Source organism: Sminthopsis crassicaudata, chromosome 4 (genome assembly GCF_048593235.1).
Source record: "Sminthopsis crassicaudata isolate SCR6 chromosome 4, ASM4859323v1, whole genome shotgun sequence".
Classification (NCBI taxonomy): domain Eukaryota; kingdom Metazoa; phylum Chordata; class Mammalia; order Dasyuromorphia; family Dasyuridae; genus Sminthopsis; species Sminthopsis crassicaudata.
The window spans coordinates 225,524,462-225,533,638 of NC_133620.1; the positions used below are offsets into that span (position 1 = coordinate 225,524,462).

General features: G+C 39.1%; 1 long non-coding RNA gene and 2 other non-coding genes across 3 annotated transcripts in view; 2 read left to right on the plus strand and 1 right to left on the minus strand.

Moving 5' to 3' along the window:
- The window catches only part of LOC141541235 (uncharacterized), a 48,606-nt gene extending 42,867 nt beyond the window's left edge, over window positions 1–5,739 (minus strand). The window contains exon 1 of the long non-coding RNA XR_012481703.1: window positions 4,920–5,739. This is a non-coding gene — a long non-coding RNA (uncharacterized LOC141541235). The remainder of the gene's footprint in view (window positions 1–4,919) is intronic.
- Window positions 5,740–8,420: 2,681 nt separating this feature from the next.
- Window positions 8,421–8,492, plus strand: LOC141542032 (small nucleolar RNA SNORD50). Its single transcript, XR_012482037.1, has one exon. It is a non-coding gene; the product is annotated as a small nucleolar RNA SNORD50 (small nucleolar RNA).
- A 295-nt stretch (window positions 8,493–8,787) lies between these two features.
- LOC141542033 (small nucleolar RNA SNORD50) lies at window positions 8,788–8,860 on the plus strand. Its single transcript, XR_012482038.1, has one exon. It is a non-coding gene; the product is annotated as a small nucleolar RNA SNORD50 (small nucleolar RNA).
- The last annotated feature ends 317 nt before the right edge of the window (window positions 8,861–9,177 follow it).

Here is a 9,177-nt window from a genome sequence, read left to right on the forward strand (position 1 = left end):
TTTAGTGTGCCAAGCAGACCTAATTTTTTGAAAAAAAAAATTAGTATAAATAAATATTCTTAGAATCATATTAAATGATAGATATCATATTGCTTATCGTCTCAATGGACTGAGTCGGTGTTAGAGGAAAAAAAGACAATTTAAAATTCAAAACAAAAAAATGAATGTTAAAAAAAATTTTTTTAATTTAAAAAAAAAAAGAATCACATTAAATTAGTTAACTATATGAACCAAATATATAATACTCAGAGTATCTCCTTTAGTAGCTGCAAGAAATAGCAATAGCAATTTTTAACAAAGTACAGCACATGATCTGAAAATAATTTTTCATAAATAACAATTTTTTAACTATTTTAATTTTTAAAAATTAACTCCTTAAATAAAAAGTCCCAGAAGTGACTAATTATTCTACATAGTTGTTAGTGATTTTTACTTTCTGGAACAAGAAGAGAAATGTAGTTTTAGTAGAAAGGAACAAAGGCAGAAGATTCATATTCTAAAATTATACAAATTATAATTACAAATTAAAAGCTATGAACCATTCATTTTTCTATGATATTAACAGGACTAAAGCCTTTGGAAAGCTCTAATGAAAATTGTTACATGTATGGTTACAATGGTTACAAATATCTTTTTTTGGTCTTCAAGTAATAAAGGTTTCATTACACAAATGTATAGTCTAACGAAAACAAATTCTTATAAAGGCCATGTTCAAAAATCTTAATTTTTTTCATCATTTTAAGTTCATAACCTCACTGGCAGGAGGTAAGTTTCTCATCTTCAATCTTTAAAGTGTCTTTAATTTACATTTCTCTATTAGTGATTTAGAACATTTTTTCATAGCCTGCATTTCTTCCTTTGAAAATGTTCTTTTTTTCCCAAAGAAAGAAATCCAATCTATCAAAAGATATATAAAATTAGTGACACTAATAATTAGAAAAATGAACATTAAAACAGCCCATTAGATTGGAAAAGTTGACAAAAAAGGAGAAATTACTCCAATTGATAAATGGTCAAAGGATATGAACAGACAATTCTCAGAGGAAGAAATTGAAACTATATCCACTCACATGAAAGAGTGTTCCAAATCACTACTGATCAGAGAAATGCAAATTAAGACAACTCTGAGATACCACTACACACCTGTCAGATTGGCTAAGATGACAGGAACAAATAATGATGAATGTTGGAGGGGATGTGGGGAATCTGGGACACTAATACATTGCTGGTGGAGTTGCGAAAGAATCCAGCCATTCTGGAGAGCAATCTGGAATTATGCCCAAAAAGTTATCAAACTGTGCATACCCTTTGACCCAGCAGCGCTACTACTGGGATTATATCCCAAAGAAATACTAAAGAGCGGAAAGAGACATATATGTGCCAAAATGTTTGTGGCAGCTCTTTTTGTTGTAGCTAGAAACTGGAAGATGAATGTATGTCCATCAGTTGGAGAATGGTTGGGTAAATTATGGTATATGAAGGTTATGGAATATTATTGCTCTGTAAGAAATGACCAGCAGGAGGAATACAGAGAGGCCTGGAGAGACTTAAATCAACTGATGCTGAGTGAAATGAGCAGAACCAGAAGATCACTGTACACTTCAACAACAATACTGTATGAGGATGTATTCTGATGGAAGTGGAAATCTTCAACATAAAGAAAAACCAACTCACTTCCAGTTGATCAATGATGGACAGAGGTAGCTACACCCAGAGAAGAAACACTGGGAAGTGAATGTAAATTGTTAGCACTAATATCTGTCTGCCCAGGTTGCATGTACCTTCGGAATCTAATGTTTATTGTGTAACAAGAAAATGGTATTCACACACATGTATTGTACCTAGACTATATTGTAACACATGTAAAATGTATGGGATGGCCTGTCATCGGGGGGAGGGAATAGAGGGAGGGGGGGATAATTTGGAAAAATGAATACAAAGGATAATATTATAAAAATATATATATAATAAAAAATTATTAAGTAAAAAAAAATGACAAATACTAAAAGTGCTATGGGAAAACTAGTACATTAATGCATTATTACTAGAGCTCTTAATTGGTCCAGGAATCCTGAAAAACAATTTGGAACAATGCTTCAAAAGTTATTAAATTATACATACCCTTTGACCCAGTGATACCACTACTAAAGAAATTAAACAAAGAGGAACTGGCGTTATATGTACAAAATATTTATAGTAGTTTTCTTTGTGGTGGCAACGAATGGCAGCTGAAGAATGTTCATCAATTGGGGAATGGGTGAATAAATTGTGGCATATGAATATGATGGAATACTATTATACTGTAAAAAATGATGGAAGTGGACAGTTTCAGAGACACTTGGAAAACTTGTATGAACTTATATAGGATCAAGTGAATAGAACCAGGAGAACAAAACAGCAATATTGTGAAGAAAAACACCTTTGAAAGATTTAGAACTCTGATCAATAAAATGACCAGCCATAATTCCAGAGGACTCATGATAAAACATGCTGCCTGTTTGATGAAAGGAGAGGTTATAGATAGAACAGAATGCAGGCTGATATATATATATTTGGACATTGCCAATGTAAGAATCTATTTTATTTGACTACATATATTTTCTTTGAGGTTATGTTTTTTTCCCTCTTTTTTTTTTCCAAAGAAGGGCAGAAGCAGATGAGAGGAACTAAAATTGAACTTGAGTTATTTGAATTTAATTTTAAATTTTAATTTAATATTAATTTTAATTAATTAATTAAAAATTAATTTAATTTTTAAAAACTGTTTCTATTCTATGATCATTCCACCTATTGGAGAATGGCACTTAATCTTAAAATTTTCAATTAGTTCTTGGATATGAGAACATTATCCAAAAAAAAATTTGATGTAAAAATATTTTTAATTAACGATGTACCTTATAATTTTAACTACCTTGGATTTAATTTGGGCAAAGATTTTTAAATTTTATGTCATGAAAATTTTCTATTTTGCTTTGTATGGTCTTCTCTAACACATTTGGTCATGAATTCTTACTCTGTTCATAAATCTGAAAGACAATTTCTTCCTTGCTCCAGTAATCTATGATATGACTTTTCATAGTTACATGATGTATTCATTCAGAGCTTATCTTAGTATGTTAAGTGAAGTGTTAATGTTATTTTTGGTTAACAGTTATATACCAAATTTCTACCAGATGGCTATCCAGTTTTCCCAGAATTTTTTGTCAAATAGTGAGTTTTTCTCTCACTAAGTGGAGTCAGGTTTATCAAACAAAATGCTACTGTGCCAACCTGGCTTCTTGCTATTAAGTCACTGACAGCACTCTCTCCTCTACCTGCTGGCCACCCCCCATGCCTGAAATATTCTCTCTTACTTTCATCTCATTGTTTATTGTACTTTCTTCAAGATTCAGGAAAAATGCTACCTTCTATATGAACTCTTTCCTAATTCCCTGATTGTTAGTGCTCTCCCTAGGTTTATTCAATATGCATTTATCTATATGTTGCACACACACACACACACACACACACACACACACACACAGACACCTAAGTTCCTTGAGAGCAGGAACTGTTAATATGGACTGTTCATTTTTGTCTTTAAGTCTCTGGAATCATTACAATGTTTGACATATAGCCTGAGCTTAATAAATGCTTGTTTCATTCATTCTACTTCCAAGACATTTCTCAAATACATCTTATCTCTTGACACACTACTGCCACTCTACCTCAACAATTTCCTAATTGGTTTCTCTGTTTCCAGACTTCAATCTCCAATCCATCCTCTGTAGAGTTCCCAAATTGATACTACTTGAATTTGACATCCACTACCATGATCCAGGAAAAGATCATCACTGGGAAATTCAGCATTCATCCACTTTAGTAATTCACACTTCATCACTACTCCTAGTGCCTCTGCCCGTCTGAAAGGCTGGAAGAGCAAAAGCATTCCCCAAAGATTCAGTTTAAAGAGTCTCACAGTCTTACTTGAACTGATGCTAAGTGAAGTGAGTAGAACACAGCAATAGCAAGATTATACAATGATCGGTGCTGCTGGACATGGCTCTTTTCAACAGCAAGGTGATTCAGGCCAGTTCCAAAGATCTTGTTATGGGGACTGTGTGTGGGAACTGAATCACAACATAGTATTTTCACTTTTTGTTGTTGTTTGCTTGCATTTTGTTTTCTTTCTTGTTTTTTTTTTTCCTTTTTGATCTGATTTTTTCTTGTGCAACACAATAAGTGTGGATGTATAGAAAAATTGCACATGTTTAACATAATTACTTGTTGTTGGAGGGAGTTGGGGGGAGAGAAAAAAATTGGAACACAAGGTTTTGCAAGGGTGAATGCTGAAAATTATGCGTGCTTTGAAAATAAAAAGCTTTTAAAAAATAAAAATAAAGACGACTTACAATCCAACCATTTCCCAGTAACTGCTCTCCTTGGATTCCATTCCACCATCACCATTGCTCCTGTTTTCCTTCTCTCAGCCCCCAAACCTCTTTTCAGCTCCCTTTTGTCTGTTGTTCCTTCCAGTGATCCTCAAACTTTTTAAATAGGGGCCAGTTCACTGTCCCTCAGACTGTGGGAGGGCCGGACTAGTAAAAACAAAAGCTCATACTCTTTCTCCGCCCCTCAGCCCATTTGCCATAATAACCCAGCGGCCGCATAAACGTCCTCGGCGGTGGAAGGTTGAGAGCCCCTGCTAGACTGTAAGCTCCTGAGGGCAGCACTATCTTTTCTTTTTCTTTTTCTCTTCAGCCCTTAGCACAGTGCCTGGCCCATAGAAGGTGCTTAATAAATGTTTACTATTGATGTTCCTAGCCCATCCTCTGTCACTTTGCTGTTTGTCTTTTAACACTAATCTATCAATCTGGTTCCACCTGTTTTTCCAGACTGGTTATACATTTATTCCCACATTCTGTGATTCAGAGACATACCTATTTCAATATGCCATCTCTTGTGACTGTGCTGTCTGCCCTTCTTGGAAATCCGTCCCTCTCCACCTCCATTCATAGCACTTTTAGATCACTTCTAGCTTCAGTCACAAGAGGTCTTTGGGCTTAACATTACTAAGTCTAATTTCTCTTTCAGACGTCTCTCTCTCTCTCCTTGTTTCCGTGTATGTCTCTCTAGCCTCAGAGAGCCTTGTACATCAGCGAAGCATTAGTCTTATCTCCCAGTAGCTCGCGTTATAGGCCTGTAGCACCATGTCCCTTTCCCAAAGATTTTTAAAGAAAAAGACCTTTTTCGAGCGAGTGAGTTAGCATTTGTAAAGCTCTGGACGCGATGTCTGACACTTATTCCCTTTCTCTTCTCCTCACGGCCATGCGGCCGGGTGAGGGCGGGGAGTGCAGGGAGAGCCCAGACCCGGTTTCCTCGCTGTGGGAGAGTGAAAGGAAGCTCGCTCTGCCGAGCCCGGTCTGTGATTGAGTCACGGCGAGCTGCTTGGCCGCGTGGGGCCGCCCGGCCTCCTCTGTGCTTGTTAGTACATTAATGCTTCCTGTCTCAAGTGGGCTGCATCGTGGCAGACTGCAGGCTCTAGCTAGTTCTCTCCATTTTGCTGAATGGTAAAATCGCCGGCCATTCAAACTACTTTTCCTCCCTTTCCATTAGCCCTGCCTGCTTTCCCCATTCCCCAAATAGGAGACATCCAAATTTTTGGGACACTTAATACTTGGCTGCTGCGCAGCGCTAGACACTAAATGAATAGCTTTCAAAACTACACAGGCCGCGCTCCAAGACGGCCGCGCCCCACTCGTTCGGAGGGCAGCTCGAGTACCGTTCCGTTCCTCATTCACATTGGCCACTAGGGGGTCCAGACGCGCTCGCGATGGCCACGCGGAAACGAGGCGTGGGCTGAAGGGAATCGGGGTGGGGAGCGGACTCGTGTCCGGGCGCTAAAGCTGTTTGGGGACTCTCCAGCACCCGCCGCGATCCCACAGACTCCCATACGTCTAGCCTTACAGGACCAGGCAGGAGGTGGAGGAGGGTGCAATGCACCCGCCAATGAGCCGCACAGCCCGCAGAACAGGAAACGGCCCTCGGGTGCACTTGAAGTACCCGAGATGAAGGTCGGGAGAATAGGGTGGCCCTTTGGTATCATTTTTACTATTAATCCTCCCTTTTCCCGGAGCAGTCCCGGCTGCACGTCCCTCTCCGGCCAGCTTGGGAAATCAAACACATTTATTACTTTTACTTCGCGACTCCGTATTGGACTTAACCTCTGACGATCTCTTAGCATTATAAAAGGCAAAAAAAAAAAAAAAAAAAGACTTTGGTAGAGAGCGCTTCCTCTCCCTTGGAAATCAGATCGAATTGCGAACTATTAGAAATGATGAATTAGAAAGCATCTCTAGGACCACAAATTGCACAGACGGGTGTGGCTCGCATTTCTTCAGCTGACAGGTCCCCACACTAACAATATGAGAGACCTAGTTCCTGGCTGTATTGAATTTGGCTCCAGTGGCAGCTGCAGCCAATGCCACCAACTGGGAGCTCCCGTTTGAATTCTGGCGCCACTCCCCGAGCCAAGCAGGGCCCGGCCCGACAGTGTAAGCCTGAGGAAAAAGCACGCCGAACTTGCCAGGGCTAGGCAAGCAGCGCGCTTCCCCACCCACAAGAAGGCAGTCGCGTCTCGATCGTCAGTCCGTGCGTGCGCGCACCCAAGGCGCCCCGGAAGGACAGAGGAGCGACACATGCTGAAACTCGGAAAGCGAGCTAGGAGTTCCAAAACTACTCGGCACGCCCTATTCATATCAGCTAGAGTACCGCCCCTTATCTCCCCGCCCATCGCCTTTCCTACGTCCAATGGCAAACGAGGGGACGGAGCAAACCTCATTTTGCTTACGCAAAGGCTATATAAGGAACTGCTCTAAAGCTTTCGAATTCTTTTCGGCTCGCCTGGCTGCGACTCCGCTTTCGGGTAAGAAAACTGCAACTTTAAGGGTGACGATTTTGGGGAGGGGCAAGAGGACAACGTTCCTAATTCTTTGCAATATTCGGAGGAACGGTAAAATCGAGGAGACTGTGAATTTAAGTTTCCTTTACTAGTTTGCGAGGAGGAGGCGGGGGAGGGACCGGAGAGTTTAAAAAAAAAAATCCTTTCCTTCAGGGTCCCTTAATAGCGAGAATGGGGGTTGGTGAATGAGTCAGAGGATTTGGGATGGCGGACAATTATCCTTTGACGTCCTTTATTGGCGGGCTAGGAAACTACAAATCCTAGAGTTCCAGACGGCCAAAAACCGCCATCCTCGCGGGGCCACGCAATGCATTGTAGGAGGTCGGGGGAGGAGCGTTCTCGACCGCGTGGAGGCGAAAAGCTAAGCGTGGCTTTGGCGGCCCCGCATTCCAGCCCTGCCGTTAGGTAGGGGAGGAGAGTTGAAACTGGGGTCGTACAAAAGGTAACTCCTCCTCTCTAGTTTTTGTCGTGTTTATTAAAGCTTTATTTAGAGTGATGGTTTTAAGCTATTAGTTGAAAAGGAGGTCGTAGGGAAAATGGCGAATGCCCTGCTTAGTTTCCCCCACCCCCGCTTGAGTCAGATGCTAATTGATCCCTGGAACGCTACACTGAGGATGCGTGACTTATAGGCCAAAAGCTAAAACTCTTTAGCTTCCTGAGAGCACCTGCATAGTTTCTTTGTGCTGGCAGTGCGAAATGTACTCTAGATGGTATCGCATTTTGTAAGCCAGTACGAGTCTTTCTCCTCTGAAAGGGATATTTTCGGAATAAGAAAAATTACTGAAAAAGCTTCATTTTTTTTCTTATAGGAATAATGGCAAAAGCGGATTTTTCAGGAGTGTCTTATAGGAACAATCAGGTATGAAAGTATTACTAAAAGAATATATATCTTTTAAAGGACTTATTTTTTATTTGTATCTATAAATACTTTATTGGTGTGAACTTTTGGGTTAGGTACTTCTGAAATAAAATTTCTAAGCTAAAACTAGCAACTAGGAAAACCTCCCCAGCAGTGCCAGAAACCATTGTTCCATCAGACAGATAGCAACTGACCTTGAGAAACTGCAGGAGAGAATAGTTCAACAAAATCGTGCATATCAATGAATGAAAAATTGTTTCTTGTTTTAGACTCAAATGAAAACATCAAGGCATCTGGATGGATATTCTGCTAACATTTATGTATTCATAAATACTTGAAAGGGACCAGGTGAGCATTGGAAAAGCAGTGCATGGAACAAACTTTTTGAGCTGCTGTCTCAATTTTTCAAAAATCTGTAGTTTATTTTGTTTTGATTTTGGCAGGACAAACATCTGAATGATTTTTTTGATCAAAGCCAAATATCTTGGTGGCTGTGGACTGTTCATGGCTTCAGTTTGAGGTATTTAATATAAATGTTATACTTTAACCCAAAATACAATTAACTGACATGTTCTTTAATACTTGTTTTTTCTGTTTGCTGCTAAACAAATCTGATGGTCTAATCAATGATGAACCTATCCCGAACCTGATTTCCTGATGAAAAACTTATAATACGGATCTGGCTTCTGAGAAGACCATACTATTAGAAAGATGGGACTAACCATGTATTGTTTTGTAACTAGAAAGGAATTCTGCCTTTTTTTTTTAAACAAGGGGTTATGGGGTAATAAAATGTTGGGTCAAAGTTTTACTAATGGACAATTATCTTTGCCAACAGGGGCATACAAGATTGAGCAACTCTTAATTGCCATAAGCTAAAGTAAGTAACATGTGCCATATGCATAGTTGCATAAACATTGTATTTCTGTGTTAACTAAATTTTTCTAAACTTTATAAATTGCTAAATGTCTCAGTACTGTCTTGGTCTTATTTATGATGATTTTATCCCGAACCTGAATTCCTGTTGAAAAACTCCATATTACAGATCTGGCTTCTGAAATAAGACCAAAATATGAACAATGTTTTCATAAGCACTGTTTGGCTAAGGATTTGATATGTGTGTTAAAGCATTTTGCTCTGAGACCATATTTGACTGTTTATTTAGATGGTCATTCCTAAACCTGCTGTTTTCCCATTTCAGGGATATCGTGGAATGAGACACATGTGGATGGTGACTGAAAAAGAACTAAGAAAACTGAAAAAGCTTTTTACATCATTCTAGAAATGCCAAGACATATTTTATGCATTTAGTTTTGGATTGTGTTTAGATAACTAAAACTAGTTTTGATAAACTAAAAATTGTTTATGGCTTTGAAAT